The sequence below is a fragment of the Ascaphus truei genome, chromosome 9 (genome assembly GCF_040206685.1).
Source record: "Ascaphus truei isolate aAscTru1 chromosome 9, aAscTru1.hap1, whole genome shotgun sequence".
Classification (NCBI taxonomy): domain Eukaryota; kingdom Metazoa; phylum Chordata; class Amphibia; order Anura; family Ascaphidae; genus Ascaphus; species Ascaphus truei.
Window position 1 is genome coordinate 25,808,290 of NC_134491.1, and position 20,384 is coordinate 25,828,673.

Genomic DNA, 20,384 nt, shown 5'->3' on the forward strand with positions numbered 1-20,384 from the left:
TGCGCTGCTGTCTCCTCCGCTGCCAAGCTGCTTCCGCCGCCTTCACTGTCACGCTGCCTCTGACTGCCTCTGTCGCCTGCACCACAGATAGGGACCAGGGAGTTGGTCCCTACCTGGGCGAGCTGCAGGCAAGCATCCTGTGGTCCGAATGCGGCTTTGCCCACCCCTGGCATATAACCATGTTATTTCTTTATGCTATAATGCCATTACTTGAATATGCACAGTGCTATATTTGCATGTACTCTACTGTATACATCTTTGATCATGATATTTGACTTTAGGATGTGGTCCCCACAAAACAGTGATGTATATCTGTGGTGTAATACTGTATTAACACACAAATAATCGCTGCCACTACTACTGCAGATGCAGAGATGGCATGTAGCCCTTATCCTTCAGCTAGCTATGTTCTCAGATACTCGGACATAGAACCTTACGTTGTGGTCCGGTTTAATTTATTTGGGTGCGTGGTACCCTAGGAACCATTTATTTTAGTAACTCTGATGGGTGTATCCTATGAATCATGCTGCTATACCCCTGACACCTTCATAAGGGGGCATGTTTCTTCAATCTGTAGAGGTGGGTGTCGCCTCCTGAAACCATACACATTGAGTAATGCACTATACCGGTCCTTTCTATGGACTGTGCATCAAGATGACCCAATACTGTAACACGTTAAGACCTAATCAGCTTGGACACACCTATGATATACACAATTGATTATCTCACCAGCTTTTGTACTCTCTTACCATGTTCTTCTTTTGTGCTATTATGCCTGTATTTGAATATTCACAGTGTACTTTACTGCACACATCTTTGGTCATGACATTTGGTCTTTGGATGCCATCCCCATTAAACTGTAACACTTTCTGTGGGGTCTAGGCTTACGTATGGACGATTGCTATTACTGCTGGAGATGCGGTGGGGAGATGTAACATAAGGAACAACCCAAACATTACTGGGATCCAGTACACAGTAAACACATAAAATTGCACTATTTGCAGACTAAATACCATATCAAAAGCCTTTGCAAAATCTAAGTAGACCACATCAACTGCATTACCCTGGTCTAAATAACTACTTACCTCAAAGAAACTAATAAGGTTAGTTTGGCATGATCTATCCTTCATAAATCCATGCTGACTATTACTAATCCTTTTGTTTTCCATTAGGTATTCCTGAAAATTATCCCGTACTAAACCTTCAAATAGCTTCCCCACTATTGATGTCAGGCTTAAAGGTCTGTAATTCCCAGGTTGTGATCTAGCTCCCTTTTTAAATATATTAATACTGCAATTGATTCTTCTCTGGTAAATACAGTGGCAAATAATGTTTTTTTTAATACCTCTACTTTATCCTTATTTCCAATAATTTGCCTGCCCATTTCACACTGAAAGGGTCCTATATTTTCTTTTCTCATTTTTTTGTTATTAAGGTATTTAAAGAATTTTTGTTCTTTGTTAATCTTTTTTTCATTATCCGTTCTGACTTTAAGAATCTAAATGCCTACCTCTTTTTTTCGATTTCCTCCCGTACCTGTTTATTTAGCCACTTTTTTTAGACTTGTTTCTAAATTTATTACCTAAGGGTATACACTTAAGTGTGCTTTTCTAACAATGTTTTAAAGACTGCCCTTTTATCTTCCACATTTTAATCTGCAAAAACATTGTCCCAATTTATTCCTTGTAGATTAGTCCTCAGTTTATTAACATCTGCCTTTCTACAGTTTAAAGTCTTTATTGAACACAGGTATTATAGTTTTGGATAATTTATTTCAAATTAGACCATGTTATGATCACTGTTTCTCAAATGTTTCCGGACTTGAATATTTGTTATTACTTCTACATTGTTTGATATTACCAAATCCAGTATTGCCCCACTCCTGGTTGGTTCGTCAATAATTTGGGTAATATAATTGTCTTTAAGCACCCCCAAAAAGCAGTTTCCTTTGGTTGTAATGCTAATCTCATTGTCCCAGTCTATAGCTGGATAATTAAAATCACTCATAATACAAACATGACCTAGTTTTGATGCTTTCTCCATTTGCAAAAGTAATTTGACTTCCTCAGTCTCACAGATATTTGGTGGTTTATAGCCAGTGCTCGACAAATCCGGTCGCCCGGTCACCACGGGCGACTGGATTTTGCCCGCTGGTGAGGTGCTGTGGATGCAGGGTATGACGGTGGCACGATCGGGTTCTCCGGCTTGGCGCATGCACAAAAAAATACTCTGGCCAGAGGCGCATGTCCAGAGGTCTCGGCGTGCATGCGCAGGGTGTCCGGCCTGCAGGGGTGGGATGAGTGGCGTCTGGCGGGCGGCCACCCCATCCAATCACCCGCCAAATGCCGGACCCCTTCTTCACTCCCCCCGCTGGTTTGGTCTCTCCGCCCGCATGAGCATCCGAGGAAAAAGTGGGCTGGAGGGGGACGCACCCTGGGGCAGGGGGGGGGGGAGGAAGAGCCGCAAATGCTTCCGTAAATGCTGCCAGTGGACCCACTCCCCACTCCGCCCCCCTGCTTCCAACGTGGCAAGCAACGAACAGGGAAGCAGCACCCTTCGCAGGGAAACAGGAAGCAGCACCCACCCGGTCAAGGTCAGTCACACGGTCAAGGTCAGTCACCCACCCAGTCAGTCAGTCACCCACCCAGACTAGTCACACACTCAATTCTTATTAGGAATTTGTTTCATTTTTTTAAAGTGGGGGCGGGGCTAGGTGGCGAGTAGATTTTTTTGGTTCGGCGAGTAGATTTTTGGGTGATTTGTCAAGCACTGTTTATAGCATATCCCTACAAATATTTTATTTTTATCTCAACTGTTCATTTCAATCCACAAGGTCTCTACATTTTCATCATTCCTTTCATAAACATCTTCCCTTATAATAAGTTTTAGATCCGGTTTAACAAATACTTACATAGTTACATAGTAGATGAGGTTGAAAAAAGACATACTTCCATAAAGTTCAACCTATGCTAAATTTAGACAACAGATACTTTGTCCTATATCTATACTTGCTTATTGATCCAGAGGAAGGCAAACAAAAAAAACCCTGGTGTCATATTATCCAATGATATCTCATAAGGGAAAAATAAATTCCTTCCTTACTCCAAAAATTGCCAAATCGGATTATTCCCTGGATCAACATCCTTCCCATGTTTACTTATTTGGTATATCCCTGTATACCTTTCCTTTCTAAAAAGATGTCCAAACTTTTTTTTTAACAAATCTATTGTATCTGCCATCACAGTCTCCATGGGTAACGAATTACACATTTTATCTTCTCTTACTGTAAAGAAGCCTTTCCTTTGTGCTGGTGAAATCTCCTTTCCTCCAACCTTAAACGATGCCCCCAAGTCCTTTGTACTTCCCTTGGGATGAATAGTTCTTTTGAAAGCTCCTTGTACTGTCCCCGAATATATTTGCATATAGTTATCATATCCCCTCTTAGACGCCTCTTTTCTAATGTAAATAAATCTAATTTAGCTAGCCTCTCCACATAAGTTAGATTGTCCATCCACTTTATTAATTTGGTGGCTCTTCTCTGCACTCTCTCTAGTTCCATAATATCTTTTCTAAGGAGTGATGCCCAAAATTGTACTCCATATTCAAGGTGTGGTCTTACTAATGCTTTGTAAAGGGGTATAATTATGTTTACTTCCCTTCAATCCATTGCCTGTTTAATGCAAGATAAGATCCTGTTTGCCTTTGCAGCTACTGCATGACTTTGGGCACTATTGCTAAGCCTGCTGTCTACAAGCACTCCTAAATCCTTCTCCATCAAGGATTTCCCCAATTTATCCCCATTTAATTTGTATGTTGCCTGTTTATTCTTGCTTCCCAAATGCATAACCATACACTTATCTGTATTAAACCTCATCTGCCATTTACCTGCCCAAGTTTCCAGTCTCTCCAAGTCCTTCTGGAGAGAAATTACATCCCGCTCTGATTCTACTACCTTACACAATTTGGTATCATCAGCAAAGATGGAGACTTTGCTCTCGATGCCAACCTCAAGGTCATTAATAAACAAGTTAAAAAGCAGGGGTCCCAGTACCGATCCCTGAGGTACTCCACTCACGACCTTAGCCCAACCTGAAAAAGTTCCATTTATGACAACCCTCTGTTGTCTATCCTTCAACCAGTTTTCAATCCAGGTGCATATATTTTTACTGAGTCCAATTTGCTTTGAAACATACTCCAAACATACTCCACCTATTCTACAGTATTTGCTCGATCCTTCCAAAAAAGGGAATAACCCTCTAAATGAACTACCCTCTCCCACCATGTTTCAGTAATGCCTATGATATCATACTACTCCCTTATAGCTATTAGTTCAAGCTCACCCATTTTTTCTGTCAGGCTTCTTGCATTAGCAAGCATGCATTTAAGATTTTTTGTCAGTCTGTACTATAAGCTTATCTGCTCCTGTCTTTCTACTCCAATTGGATTTAGTCTTTAGAAGTTTTCTAGTATTATGTGTATTTAATATGGGTGTCTCCCTGCTTGCCAAACTCCCACTTGACCCCATTCTACCTCCATGACCCCTTACTATTTCCCCATCCCCATCTATTCTATTTGTTTCTTCTCCCCCCTCCATCCTAATTTAAAATCCCCTCCAACCTTTTTAACATTCTCCCCTCCTAGAACAGAAGATCCCTCTTTATTGAGGTACGGCCCATACCTACCATACAGATAGCACCTCTCAGAAAGATGGTACTTCACCCCTTTAAAATTGTCCAAATGTGTCCCAGGTTAATCCCCATATCTCTGGGGCCAAGACAAAGTAATCTACCACATAACAACGGCTACAAGATGCGAACTAGCTGCCCCTATGGAAACAACAGCATCCCACCTCTGTCCAAAATTAACAGCAGAATAGAGTTTATATGTCAAATAAAAAATTACAAGCTTTCTAAGCGTCTTTACGGGAGTTTAATTATCTATTGATTATGCTTTAAATCCCTGGTACGCATTCTCCCTTGGGGTTCACTGGTTAGAAACAAAGTTCCGGTTCCCGATCTCTTAGGTCTTCCCAATAAAATAGGCCGATAACCATCCTAATCCTGTTGATTATAGTGCCACTGGAGTCATATATGTTTCTGGGGTTTAGAAAGCGAGATTAAGAACTATTGACTGTATTGGACTAAATGAATGCGTCCCCCCCCCCCCCATCCCCATCTTCACTTCCCTCCCCCTCCCCACCCCCATCTTCACTTCCCTCCCCCGCATCCCCATCTTCACTTCCCTCCCCTCAGCGGAATCCCTGTTTATGATTTTTTATGATTTCCCTCCCAAATTGTTTATTTTGACAGGTCTGTAAAAACATTAATTAAAAATGTGTTTTACAAAAAAAAAAAGTGATTCTTAGAAGGTTATAAGTGTACACCTAGGTGTTCATAATACCTGCACTGGACACAAATTAAGTGAAAAAAGAAAGTGTTTCTTTAGTCCACGAAACACGATGTTTCAGTCTCCAGTCAAACAGTTGAACTTAACACCCTTCCTTAGTTTAGCTCCATTCCATACTTGATATACTGTATATATCATATATATTGTGTAAATACTGGAAGAAAGAGACATCAGTTGGTGGTATCACTGCCTACCTATTAAAATAAGTTATAACCAACAGATAAGGGTGAAAAACAAAATCTTGAACCGATTGACTGCTATATAATTATAGTGACGGGTCCTATGGTGCTACTGCTATCTTTATGCTTACTACTTATTAAATAATAATATTATTATAAAATTTTTTTTTTTTATACAAGCCAAGAAGTGGGAGTGGGAAAAAATGAGGGAACCACAATGTCCTGATTGATATGAAAAGCTGACACGGCTTTAGTTTGAAAATGTGGAGTAGTCCTCAACACTCCCTTATCCTGGTATATCTGAAAGAATGGCTTGCAGCAGGATACAGCCTGGAGCTCTCCAACTCTACGTGCTGTTGTAATTGCCACAAGGAAAACTGCTTACAATGTGGGTCACTTTATAGGAATGTATCCCACTCCTAATTGGTTACTTGCATTATTGGCCTGTTTAAGGCCCCACCCTGTTACCATAGGATCATAACATCACAGAGAGTATTTAAGGGTTCGCGAGAGTTAGGTTCCCAGAGGTCAAAAGGAGAGGAGCCTTGGGGAAAAGTAGATAAGTATGTTTATAAAGTAATAGCATAGACAAGGCCCCCCTGTTTATTATGTTGTTGATAGGGACAGAAGGAATGGAGTCCTGAATAGCTAATAAAAAGGAACACAGCACGCCACAGAGGGCCTCATGGAAGAGGGCTCCCGGGTCTCGGCAGATCAGCACTGACCGCGGATCAGTGCTAATAGTCCCCATCAGTCTGTATGGAAGTGCAGTTCACGAACAGGCAAAACGTATTGGGTAAAGCAAGGAAGACCCACTAGGATTCCCGTAGGGGCCCAGAGACATTGGATTAGTACCGATGCTGGTTCAGGAGCAACAAAGGGAGGGCCGGGTGCCACATCTAAATAAAGCAACCAAGTAAAATGTAACTCTGTTCAAGTGTTGAGTGGGCACTAATGAAAGAACCATATTCATGTACAGTATGTCTGATATAAAATACAGTGCAATGTTGCCAAATGTGTATGAGCGGTCCCTGTGCTGGGGACACAAATAAAGGACTGTTGTACTACAAACGTTCCTGGTGCCCATTATTCTACAATCTTGCTACCTCATCGCCCAGCCACCTGAATTCAGCCCGTGTCAAGGTAACCCATGCAGAGTAGCCATACAACACACATACCAATGTAATCTCCCTCGGAGCCGGGCATGGAGGTTTACAGGAAGTTCAAGAACCGGTTTAAAAGGTGGAAAAAGCAAGCTGCTCCAGTGCCAGATTTAAATCCGAGGGAGGAACAGGAATCCTGATTGTAGGTGTAATTCTAGACATGGCTCTCATAATCTAGCGGTCATAGGATCCAGGGCAATCTGTTTATGATAAAAGGCACCTAAAGTAGAAATTTGAACTCTGAGAAATGTTGGTTTTAAACCCTTTTGAAATCCTTGTTGAAGGATGTCCAGAATACTAGGGATTTCCAGCTGCAAAGTGTTACAGGAGACAATGTACTTTTAACACCTTTTATATTTGTTCAGGGATCATACATTAGGCAAAACTGAGTAGAAACAAAATGTAGTTTATTTCGGTAAACCCGCATACAACAGGAAGAAATGCACCATAGACAAACAAAAGCACACTCACTGGGGATCTGGCGGGAAAAGCTAGGCTTTCCTAGGTGCAGGGCGCCCGCTTGGATGAGCTTACACTGACCAGGATATACACCCTGTTCTCCTGGTCCTCTTTTCAGCTTCAGTTCCCAGCCACGACCGCCACGTTCAATTCTCGGAACTTGGTCCTTGCCTCTGACTTAGTCTCTGCGAGGCAGACTTTCCTAGCTTCAAAATGAAGCCAGTTGCTCTGCTATTTAGAACAGAGTAACTTTGAAAGGCCTGCCTTAGCTTCATCGACACAAGTCACTGGATGGTCTCGTTCTCTGCCTCGGCCATCTCCTTACATACACTCCGCTAAGCTATCCTTAGCTTGGAGGTAGGAGGAGCCTCCAACCAGTAGCCAATAGAAACAGGGGTCCGTCTCTTGGCTGATATCAGAGGAGGGGCGTGCCAAGCCGGCTCGGGATGCCACATGGGCGGGATATATGAACTGACCAATGGGAAACATGCCGACATTCTGCCGCTTACCCCAGTCAACCCATTGCCACCTACTGGGCAGGCTCCACTAAGTCCGGCAGACAAGAGGGTCATCCCCGCAGGGGGTATCTGTTCTCCAGACTCAGTACTCCGCCCTGCCCTGGCCACATAGCACACGACACCTCTCAACATCCTGTCTCCTCTTTGAGCTACGGACTCTATGCAGACTTGCTGGCACCTTAAGCAGATGCACTGGCTGACTGCAAAGAGCCTTATAATAAATGTATAAGGCACATAAAACATATTTTAATACCTGGGGGACCTTGGGGAAACTCATGACTGTTAGGGAAATAGGACTGAGATATCAAGGCTCGAAAACCAGGAGTTTGGGGGACACGGAGCAGCCCCAGTGTAATTCCACCCGCGTACCGGCAAATCATGCCTGCTCGCTGGGTAGCTCCAGCCCCCAAAATCCTGCAAACAAAATAATTGCATTCTTACCCAAATATCCCGCCTAAAACGTACACACAGAAAGTTTCATGAGTCTGGGGTAAAGGGAACATGGAAAGTGGAAAAGCAGGGGTCACTTTAACTTTGCATGCAAAGATACCAGGCCCCTGGCTTATAGTGGCAGTAGCTGCCATGGACCCAAGAGCAACCAGATGGCTTAACCTTTATTGTACAGCCTGGTTACCCTTGCCCGCCACACAAAGGTTCCACCGTTTTTAGTTTATACCAAAGTATGAATGTTCTCCAGATACAGTAATAGATTTTAGAAGTCACATGTTTTCTGGAATGCAAAAGCGTTATATAACTTCATTGGAGAATCCCCGAGATCTGAATGACATAATTTGAAGTTCCATGCTATCAACTTCAATAATTGAGGATTGAAACAAACCAGGACTTGAGTCAACAGTGCAGGAAATCTCGGAAGAACCCACGGCTCCTGTAGTCACACATTTGTAAAATCCGCAAAACATCTTCTTCTTGGTCAATATGGGGCTTATAGAAGAAGAAGTTTTGCGCTTGTTCATCCCCTGCTGTTGAAGAGGGTATGGAGGGAAAATGTAGCAGAGATGAAAGTCCCAAGTAATTGAGAATACATCCCAGGCCACAGCCATCTTGACACGTATGTTTGTAGCTTCCTGTTTACTGCTGATGCCATGAGATCTATGTCTGGTTAACACCTACAATACCATCGCGGTTTCCACTGCTATGGTAGTGAAGGGGTTAACTCCTCCCGCAACCTTTCCGGCAGGCCTAACCACCCACCTTGGGGCTACTAACCCCTTCATCCATCCCCTCTGCCCCGAATAAACAGGCTATTGAAGTCTAACCCCTTCATTGTCTTAGCTGCTAGCCGGTAAGGTAATGAAGCTGTTTTAATAAAAAAAATATTACTAGTGTACGTGAGCAGGGGGTCTCCGGAGCAGAACCGCGTTGATTTCAGGAATCCCGTGCTTCCCGAGATACAGGCTCCGTTATGGGGTGCCATAAGGGGCAAAGTGGAATTTTACGGTTACTTGTCTATAAAAGTTGCGAGAACGGTAAAATGGAGACGAACTCGTGGACCTGTCCGCAAAGTTTAAATGTCCAGGTCACATGACGCGGGAGATTTAAACAATACAGGGAGATCCTCGTCAAGCAACTGAGGATCCTGGACTTCTTGCGCCGTGGGGCAAGAGTTGGTGCTGCTGTTGGATGAGGAGGATGAATGTTCATCCCGGCAAAGGTAAGAAACACATTGGTTGTATTATATTTAATTGTGTATTTATTTATTTTTAGTATGCCCATTGACTGGCAATGTGTTAATCTATGCACCTTTGAGAGTATAGATAACAATATTGACTATCAATGCGTTTGTTGGAAAATGTTTTAGCTTGCCCATTTATTGCCATAGTGGCAATCCATGCCCATATTGTGGTTTACCACAGTGACAATCAAAGGGTAGATGGGGTAGGGGTAGTTGCCCTGGGCAGGGTGTTTAGGCCCCATTCAGGGGCCTGTAACTCGGGAAGCAGCGGGTCCCCGGGACTGAAATGAATGCAGTTCAGCTCTAATACGGTGTTAAAATAAAAGCAGTGCGATCGCCTGTTAGAGGCACGCCGATGTGTCTAGTGACAGCCTGGAATAAGTGATAAAAAAGTGGAGCTAATACAAGTATTAATAGCGTTTCTAAAAATATCAATATTATTGGCGATACAACATTGACGTATTGCACCATTTTTGGAGATACATTTGCATTCTACGGTTATCAAAATTTGATGAATCCAGGCCATAGGCCCATATTCTGTAAGTGTGATAAGCACAGATAACGTGCTATCGCATGAAAAGCCCCATTGACTTTAATCAATACACACCTCTACCCCCATCACATGTATAAACAGCACAGGGAGAGAGGGAGAGAGGGAGAGAGGGAAACCAGGGGGGAGAGGAGAGTGACCAGGGGGGGGGGGAGAGAGAGAGGAGAATGACCAGGGGGGGGAGAGGAGAGTGACATGGGGGGGGAGAGGAGAGTGACCAGGGGGGGGAGAGGAGAGTGACCAGGGGGGGGGGAGGAGTGTGACCAGGGGGGGGGGAGAGGAGTGTGACCAGGGGGGGGGGGAGAGGAGTGTGACCAGGGGGGGGGAGAGGAGAGTGACCAGGGGGGGGGAGAGGAGAGGAGAGTGACCAGGGGGGGGGGAGAGAGAGGAGAGTGACCAGGGGGGGGGGGAGAGAGAGAGGAGAGTGACCAGGGGGGGGAGGTGAGGAGAGTGACCGGGGGGGAAGAGAGGAGAGTGACCGGGGGGGAAGAGAGGAGAGTGACCGGGGGGGGGGGAGAGAGAGGAGAGTGACCGGGGGGGGGAGAGAGAGGAGAGTGACGGGGGGGGGAGAGAGAGAGGAGAGTGACGGGGGGGAGAGAGAGGAGAGTGACGGGGGGGAGAGAGAGGAGAGTGACGGGGGGAGAGAGAGGAGAGTGACGGGGGGGAGAGAGAGGAGAGTGACGTGGGGGAGAGAGAGGAGAGTGACGGGGGGGGGAGAGAGAGGAGAGTGACGGGGGGGGGAGAGGAGAGTGACAGGGGGAGAGAGCAGAGTGACAGGGGTGGGGGAGAGAGGAGTGACGGGGGGGGGAAAGAGGAGAGTGACGGAGGGGGAGGGAGGGGAGAGAGGAGAGTGACGGGGGGGAGAGAGAGGAGAGTGACGGGGGGAGAGAGAGAGGAGAGTGACCGGGGTGGGGAGAGGAGAGTGACCGGGGTGGAGAGAGGAGAGTGACCGGGGTGGGGAGAGGAGAGTGACCGGGGTGGGGAGAGGAGAGTGACCGGGGTGGGGAGAGGAGAGTGACCGGGGTGGGGAGAGGAGAGTGACCGGGGTGGGGAGAGGGGAGTGACCGGGGTGGGGAGAGGGGAGTGACCGGGGTGGGGAGAGGGAAGTGACCGGGGTGGGGAGAGAGGAGTGACCGGGGTGGGGAGAGAGGAGTGACTGGGGTGGGGAGAGATGAGTGACCGGGGTGGGGAGAGAGGAGTGACCGGGGTGGGGAGAGAGGAGTGACCGGGGTGGGGAGAGAGGAGTGACCGGGGGGGGGAAAGAGGAGTGACCGGGGGGGGGGGGGGGGGAGAGAGAGGAGTGACCGGGGGGGGGAGAGAGAGAATGACTGGGGGGGGGGAGGGAAGAGAGGAGAGTGACCGGGGGGGGGGGGGGGGGGCTTTTGTCACAGGGAAGCAAAAATGTTGCAGACCCCCCCTTTCCCCCCAATCACTTCTCAGAAATCTTATAACAAGCCATGAATAAAAGTGGAATTAAAATCAGGAAGTGAGAGAGAGCGACAGAGACACACACACACACACATCTCTACCCCCATCTATCCCCTAGACATTATACTGTATAAAATATAAGTGTGCAAAAACAGGGAGTAAATATATATATATAGCTGAACATACTGCAGATGGCAGCTCTGCAGCTTCGTGTCAGGGGTTAGGGGCTTAAGAAAGTAAGGCGGGTCCCCCCTTCTCGTCACTTCCACCTGGGGGGTGTCACATGACCGGTTAATTGGAATATCAGCTTCCCGGCTGTATCAGGGCCAGCTGTCCAGCCAGCTGCTGAATTCGCCAACCTGGGGGATTGTGGGAAGGGTGGGTCAAGCTGGTGAGGTAATTAAGAGCTGATGACATCATACTACATGGCAACCTATTGTAAGGGGAGAGGATGTCACAGCTTTTTTAACCGATGACTGCCTTTCCCTCCTCTGCAGGGTTACACAGACCGAGGGACCTATGGGACATGGAGTCTGTTCCCTCCCCCTGCAGGGTTACACAGACCGAGGGACCTATGGGACATGGAGTCTGTTCCCTCCCCCTGCAGGCTTACACAGACAGAAGGGACCTGTGTGTGGGCCATGGAGTTTGTCCTTCCATTGCAGGGTGACACAGACCTAAGGACCTGTGGGACACGGAGTCTGTCCCTGCTTTGCATGGTGACACAGGGCAAGGAACTTCTGGGATATGGAGTCTGTCCCTCCCCTCGCAGGGTGAGAGACAGAAGGGTCCTGTGGGATATGGAGTCTGTCCCTCCCCTCGCAGGGTGAGAGACAGAAGGGACCTGTGGGATATGGAGTTTGTCCCTCCCCTCGCAGGGTGAGAGACAGAAGGGACCTGTGGGATATGGAGTCTGTCCCTCCCCTCGCAGGGTGAGAGACAGAAGGGACCTGTGGGATATGGAGTCTGTCCCTCCCCTCGCAGGGTGAGAGACAGAAGGGACCTGTGGGATATGGAGTCTGCCCTCCCCTCGCAGGGTGAGAGACAGAAGGGACCTGTGGGATATGGAGTCTCTCCCTCCCTCCACAGGGGGATAGACAGAAGGGTCCTGAGGGACATAGTCTGTCCCTCCCCCACAGGGTGACACAGAGACACAGAAGGGACTGAAGCAGTACAATGAGAGCACTTGGCTATGGAACACATTCTCTTCCAAAGTATATTCTTTGGCTTATAGTCCGGTCCAGCAGGAAATGGGTTAAACCCTTCCCCGGCCCCCTGTCCACCCGCTTCCTTGGGGTCTGTAAATGGCCCTGATGTTTTCTTTCAGAATCCCGCACACTGCAATTATCCTCGCGGCAGCCTCGTGGAGAGGGAGAGGGTCACACTGCACCATCTGCATCCCCCTATTAAACACCCCGATAACATGCCACAGACCCCTCCCCCCTGTGACACCTCTCTGCTCCTGCCCACCCACCCACGCTTGTACAGGCTCAGCCATGGAAAATAGTGCTGAGTATGACTGCTCACAATGTAACTCAGAGAAAGCAAAAAACATACCAAGCAAGGATACGGTGTCTGAGCTCATATTAGAAAGGTATAAACGATACTCAGTGTCACAATAAAGTGTAGTGTTCATTATGGGTGCATAGATACTCAGTATTAATATACAGTTCAGCATGAACATGTAGCACTCTATAATAATGCTAAGTATCTATACACAGTGATAATAAACGCACCGCGCTGTATAATGATGGAGTGTATCTATACATTGATAATGAACATTATCAGTGTGTAGAGATACTCAGCATCATTATACAGCGCTGTTTTAATTCTCATCGTATAGATACTTAGTATCATTATTTTTTCTAAACATCTTAAAGAAGAAATCCATGTAATACCAATGTGTGTTTTAAATAAATCTGTAGTATTAGATAATACTAACTACATTTTGTTTTCTAAATTCGACTCTTAATGCCATTTTTAAAATACGGAGCATCTATTGATTTCTATAGCGGGCTTTAGCACACCTCCCCAGCAGTGCAAGATCTTTGTAACACTTTCCTGTTTGTGATCATTTGTTGCCAATATTCCCAGCAGTTTGAGCTGCAAACTGTAACAATAGATTATTTTACCTTAGTAATACAAGAATACATTGTAGCTGCTGAGTTGCACTGACTGGAGGATTGGGTGGAAGTCATTTAGTGAACCCCGCGAAGCAGGATCTTTGCTGATCGATTACGGAGAACAAATCGATCGGCAGCTAAAGTAATTCGTTTTCAATAAAGGTTATCAAAGGCTGCATACTGTATATTAAAACAAAAAGGTATGTTTTAAAGTGCCATGCGGACTGTCTCTTTAAGAGAAGAAACATTTTAAATTCTAAAGTAAATGACAGAAAGGACATTAAGTGGCTGAGCGCTGTCACTTTGCTGCCTAATCTGCTGGTATGTGGAGCTGGGCCTAACCGGGATGAGCTCACCATTTACATGGACAATGGGGTAATCCCATAAAAGGGAAATCCTATTAAACCCCTATTCAAAAGGTTTCTTCATGAAGGGGGTGAGAGGGAGTCTGGGGAAACAGGGCTGAGAGGCCCTGACACGCATGGCACACGCATGGCACACGTTGCCCGCAGGGGTCCCGTGACATGTTAAACACTCACTAAAAAAAAACTTTACTTCTGTCATCTCACTCCCCAGCTACATGTGCTAAACTCTTATGGACCTGTTAACAAACATCATAAAACCCTCTCAGTGTCTGACCCTTTAACCCATTAAACATGTCACTGTCATTAGTTCACTTTGCTCCTAGGTGAGACTGACATTAAACACCTTAACACTTAACCCCCACTAATCTCTTCACTGCCGGAAGGCTGCAGACAGTCAGTGATCCAGACCCAATTCCAATTATAATGGGCCACAGGCCCCTTTTGTCACAGCCGCCCCCGCCCCCGCAATCACTTCTTCTCACAAATCTTATAACAAGCCATAAATAAAAGTGGAATTAAAATCAGGAAGTGAGAGAGTGAGAGAGCGACAGACACACACACACACACACACACACACACACACACACACACACCACTACCCGCATCACACCTATACACAGCACAGGCAGAGTGGGGAGGGGGGAAGTGTGAAGGAAAGTAAGGGGGGAAGGGGGAGGAGAGTGACAGGGAAAGAGGAGAGTGACTGGGGGGGGGGGGAGGAAGAGGAGAGTGACGGGGGGGGGGGGGAGAAGAGGAGAGTGACCGGGGGGGAGGGAAGAGGAGAGTGACCGGGGGGGAGGGAAGAGGAGAGTGACCGGGGGGGGGGGAAGAGTGACCGGGGGGGGGAAGAGGAGAGTGACCGGGGGGGGGGGGGGAAGAGGAGAGTGACCGGGGGGGGGAAGAGGAGAGTGACCGGGGGGGGGGAAGAGGAGAGTGACGGGGGGGGGGAAGAGGAGAGTGACCGGGGGGGAGGGAAGAGGAGAGTGACCGGGGGGGGAGGGAAGAGTGACCGGGGGGGGGGGAGGGAAGAGGAGAGTGACCGGAGGGGGAGAGGGAAGAGGAGTGACCGGGGGGGGGGTGGGGAGGGAAGAGGAGAGTGATGTGGGGGGGGGAGAAGAGGAGAGTGACGGGGGGGGGAGAAGAGGAGAGTGACGTGGGGGGGGGAGAAGAGGAGAGTGATGGGGGGGGGGGAGAAGATGAGAGTGACCCGGGGGGGGGGGGGGGTGGGGAGGGAAGAGGAGAGTCACGGGGGGGGGAGAAGAGGAGAGTGACGGGGGGAAGAGGCGAGTGACCGGGGGGGGAGGAAAGAGGAGAGTAACCGGGGGGGGGAGGGAAGAGGAGAGTGACTGGGATGGGGGGGGGAGAGGAGAGTGACCGTGGTGGGGGGGGGGGAGAGGAGAGTGACTGGGGGGGGAAGAGGAGTGTGACTGGGGGGGGAAGAGGAGAGTGACTGGGGGGGGAAGAGGAGAGTGACCGGGGGGGGAGAGGAGAGTGACGGGGGGGGGGAAGAGGAGAGTGACCGGGGGGGGGGGGAAGAGGAGAGTGACCGGGGGGGAAGAGGAGAGTGACCGGGGTGGGGGGGGGGAGAGGAGAGTGACTGGGGGGGGGAAGAGGAGAGTGACGGGGGGGGGGGAAGAGGAGAGTGATGGGGGGGGGGAGAGGAGAGTGACCGGAGGGGGGAAGAGGAGAGTGACCGGAGGGGGGAAGAGGAGAGTGACCAGGGGGGGGAAGAGGAGAGTGACCAGGGGGGGGGGAAGAGCAGAGTGACCGGGGGGGGGGAAGAGGAGAGTGACCGGGGGGGGGGGAAGTGGAGAGTGACCGGGGGGGGAGGGAAGAGGAGAGTGATGGGGGGGAAGAGGAGAGTGACCGGGGGGGGAAGTGGAGAGTGACCGGGGGGGGGAAGAAGATGAGAGTGACCCGGGGGGGGGGGGGGGTGGGGAGGGAAGAGGAGAGTCACGGGGGGGGGAGAAGAGGAGAGTGACGGGGGGAAGAGGCGAGTGACCGGGGGGGGGGAGGAAAGAGGAGAGTAACCGGGGGGGGGGGAGGGAAGAGGAGAGTGACTGGGATGGGGGGGGGAGAGGAGAGTGACCGTGGTGGGGGGGGGGAGAGGAGAGTGACTGGGGGGGGAAGAGGAGAGTGACTGGGGGGGGAAGAGGAGAGTGACTGGGGGGGGAAGAGGAGAGTGACCGGGGGGGGAGAGGAGAGTGACGGGGGGGGGAAGAGGAGAGTGACCGGGGGGGGGGGAAGAGAAGAGTGACCGGGGGGGAAGAGGAGAGTGACCGGGGTGGGGGGGGGGGAGAGGAGAGTGACTGGGGGGGGAAGAGGAGAGTGACGGGGGGGGGGAAGAGGAGAGTGATGGGGGGGGAGAGGAGAGTGACCGGAGGGGGGAAGAGGAGAGTGACCGGAGGGGGGAAGAGGAGAGTGACCAGGGGGGGGAAGAGGAGAGTGACCAGGGGGGGGGGAAGAGCAGAGTGACCGGGGGGGGGGAAGAGGAGAGTGACCGGGGGGGGGGGGAAGTGGACAGTGACCGGGGGGGGAGGGAAGAGGAGAGTGATGGGGGGGAAGAGGAGAGTGACCGGGGGGGGGGGGAAGTGGAGAGTGACCGGGGGGGGGAAGAGGAGAGTGATGGGGGGGAAGAGGAGAGTGACCGGGGGGGGGGGGGGAAGAGGAGAGTGACCGGGGGGGGGGGGAAGAGGAGAGTGACCGGGGGGGGGGGAAGAGGAGAGTGACCGGGGGGGGGGGGGGAAGAGGAGAGTGACCGGGGGGGGAAGAGGAGAGTGACCGGGGGGGGGAAGAGGAGAGTGACCGGGGGGGGGGGAGAGGAGAGTGACCGGGGGGGGGGGGAAGAGGAGAGTGACCGGGGGGGGAAGAGGAGAGTGACCGGGGGGGGAAGAGGAGAGTGACCGGGGGGGAAGAGGAGAGTGACCGGGGGGGGGTGAAGAGGAGAGAGAATGGGAGGGGGGGGAAGAGGAGAGTGAACGGGAGGGGGGAGAGGAGAGTGACCGGGAGAGGGGGGAAGAGGAGAGTGACCGGGAGGGGTGGGGAGAGGAGAGTGACCGGGAGGGGTGGGGAGAGGAGAGTGACCGGGAGGGGGGGGGGAGGAGAGTGACCGGGAGGGGTGGGGAGAGGAGAGTGACCGGGAGGGGTGGGGAGAGGAGAGTGACCGGGAGGGGGGGGGGGAGGAGAGTGACCAGGAGGGGGGGGAGAGGAGAGTGACTGAGGGGGGGGGAAGAGGTGAGTGACCGGGGGGAGGAAAAGGAGAGTGACCGGGGGGAGGAAGAGGAGAGTGACCGGGGGGAGGAAGAGGAGAGTGACCGGGGGGGGGAAGAGGAGAGTGACCGGGGGGGAAGAGGAGAGTGACCGGGGGGGAAGAGCCCTATATGTCCGTGTCATTTAATATGGGCCCTGAGAAACCATCCTGTCAGTGTACAGCTCCCGACCTCCTGCAGGCGCGTTCCATTCAGACGCTGGGACCCCCACTGTGTTAATCCCGATGGACCATTACACTGCGGACTGTCATGGCATGGTACACGGCTGACCAGCACATTCTCGCAGCAGCGCAACCAACCATAGCGCTGCATCTGAACTCTGAGCTCCCAATTAGGGGTGCCAGGCGTCCGGTATATTTGGTTACTCTGTCCGGTAAAAAATGACAGATACCGGACATTATGTGTATGCCGGTATTACCTCTCTGGACTTACAGTAGTAACCAATCGTGGGATTTCCCCTGACAAGGGAGAGAGCAGGGCTGTTGCTGCTAGGCGGCTGGGCAGTTTCCTCCATCCTGATTGGCTGCTGCTATGTAATGCAGCCAATCAGGAGGAGGTGGCAGGATCCTGGGAGTAGCTCCAAAGAGCAGAGGAAAAGCATGGAGCAGAGCGAGGTGAGGCTGGGGCCTGTGTCTGTTTGTTCTGTTTTGCCCTGGTGTGGTGTCTATTTGTACTTGTACTGTTTTGTGTGCGTGTGTCTTCTCTGGCTGTCAAGTGGGGGTGATAATGACATGGAGGGGGGATGAAAGAGGATGAAGGGAGAGGGGGAGATGAGAGAGGATGAAGGGAGGGGGGATGAGAGAGGATGAAGGGAGGGGGGATGAGAGAGGATGAAGGGAGGGGGGTGAGAGAGGATGAAGGGAGGGGGGATGAGAGAGGCTGGAGGGAGGAGGGGATGAGAGAGGATGAAGAGAGGGGGGATGAGAGAGGATGAAGGGAGAAGAGGATGAAGGGAGGGGAGGATGAGAGAGGATGAAGGGAGGGGGGATGAGAGAGGATGAAGAGAGGGGGGATGAGAGAGGATGAAGGGAGGGGGGATGAGAGAGGATGAAGGGAGGGGGGATGAGAGAGGATGAAGGGAGGGGGGATGAGAGAGGATGAAGGGAGGGGGGATGAGAGAGGATGAAGGGAATGGGGGGATGAGAGAGGATGAAGGGAAGGGGGGGTGAGAGAGGATGAAGGGAAGGGGGGGTGAGAGAGGATGAAGGGAAGGGTTGGTGAGAGAGGATGAAGGGAGGGGGTGAGAGGATGAAGGGAGGAGAGGATGAAGGGAGGGGAGGATGAGAGAGGATGAAGGGAGGGGGGGATGAGAGAGAATGAAGGGAGGGGGGATGAGAGGGGATGAGGGGAGGGGGGATGAGAGAGGATGAAGGGAGGGGGGGATGAGAGAGGATGAAGGGAGGGGGGATGAGAGAGGATGAAGGGAGGGGGGATGAGAGAGGATGAAGGGAGGGGGGATGAGAGAGGATGAAGGGAGGAGAGGATGAAGGGAGGGGAGGGTGAGAGAGGATGAAGGGAGGGGGGATGAGAGAGGATGAAGGGAGGGGGGATGAGAGAGGATGAAGGGAGGGGGGATGAGAGAGGATGAAGGGAGGGGGATGAGAGAGGATGAAGGGAGGGGGGATGAGAGAGGATGAAGGGAGGGGGGATGAGAGAGGATGAAGGGAGGGGGGTGAGAGAGGATGAAGGGAGGGGGGATGAGAGAGGCTGGAGGGAGGAGGGGATGAGAGAGGATAAAGGGAGGGGGGGATGAGAGAGGATGAAGGGAGGGGGGATGAGAGAGGATGAAGGGATGGGGGGATGAGAGAGGATGAAGGGAGGGGGGATGAGAGAGGATGAAGGGAGGGGGGATGAGAGGATGAAGGGAGGGGGGGATGAGAGAGGATGACGGGAGGGGGGATGAGAGAGGATGAAGGGAGGGGGGATGAGAGAGGATGAAGGGAGGGGGGGATGAGAGAGGATGAAGGGAGTGGGATGAGAGAGGATGAAGGGAGGGGGGTGAGAGAGGATGAAGGGACGGGGGGGGAGAGAGGATGAAGTGAGGGGGATGAGAAAGGATGAAGGAAGGGGGGATGAAGGGAGGGGGGATGAGAGAGGATGAAGGGAGGGGGGATGAAGGGAGGGGGATGAGAGGATGAAGGGAGGGGGGGTGAGAGAGGATGAAGGGAGGGGGGATGAGAGAGGATGAAGGGGGTGGGAGGGTTAAGGATAAGGGGAGAGAGAGGACGAGGAGGGGTGCAGTATTGCTCGCCATGAGCACATTCACATGTCTTAGGCCTCGGGCATGAGCGCTGACCCATGCTGAGGCGCGCTGCTGCTCGGCACTGAGCCCCTGCAGCCGCAATGAGAGCGGCTTTAGCAAGGGCTTGCTTACGCTTCCGCAAGCGTGCGGAAGCGTAAGTCTTAGCAAAATTTAACATTCAAGCGCTCAAGGGAGCGCAGGGCCGGTCACGTGAGTGGTTCGCCCAATGAAGGCGAACCAGCTCCGTGAGTCACAGGCCCCCTCCCCCCCGACACGCCCCCGGACGGCGTGCGGTCTAAGACCAGGGAAAGCACCCGCTTTCCCTCAGCCTCAGCGCGCCTCCATTCACCCTGGACGCAGCCTTAGACAGGTCTGCAACCCCGCCTTTCACCATTAACACCCAGCACACAGCACTTCCACTGCAGCAAGGGATTCTGGGACAAGTGTAGTGAAACCTATACTAAGCTTCATTTTGCAAAGGCAGTATAACCAACCCCACACTGATGAGACCCATTAAGGTCGAAACGGCTGTCTGTGGGTGGGTTTACTGGCTATGCATCGTGACCCAGGCTGTGCTCAAAGCTGTGACCATGCAGCAAGCATGAGCTTACAAGGGACCATGTTATATGGTTTTGAAGAAAAAGGTGGCGCTGTGTGCTCATTTGCATGTAATTTCCCAGAATACCTTGCTGCAGTGGAAACACTGTGTGCTGGGTGATAATGGTGAAGGGGAGGGTTGCAGGCCCGTCTAAGACATGTAAATAAATAAATAAATATATATATATATATACATATACACACCCACACAAAATGGCTGCACTCTCCTGAAAAAAAAGCCCTTGGGGGCTGATAGCTGTGCAGGTAAGTAGAGAACTGCACACAGAAGGAAGGGTAAGTGTATATTAAATACACCCAATACAGGCACCGGCAGGGGGAAGTAGGTCCATCTGGGGACTGAAATGTCAGGATACTTTGGTGTTCTATGGAAT

At 50.8% G+C, this 20,384-nt stretch overlaps 1 protein-coding gene across 4 annotated transcripts in view; it reads right to left on the reverse strand.

Moving 5' to 3' along the window:
* Nucleotides 1-20,384, reverse strand: part of NAV1 (neuron navigator 1) — an 88,643-nt gene that overhangs the window by 47,304 nt on the left and 20,955 nt on the right. The gene's annotated exons all lie outside the window — the stretch shown is intronic.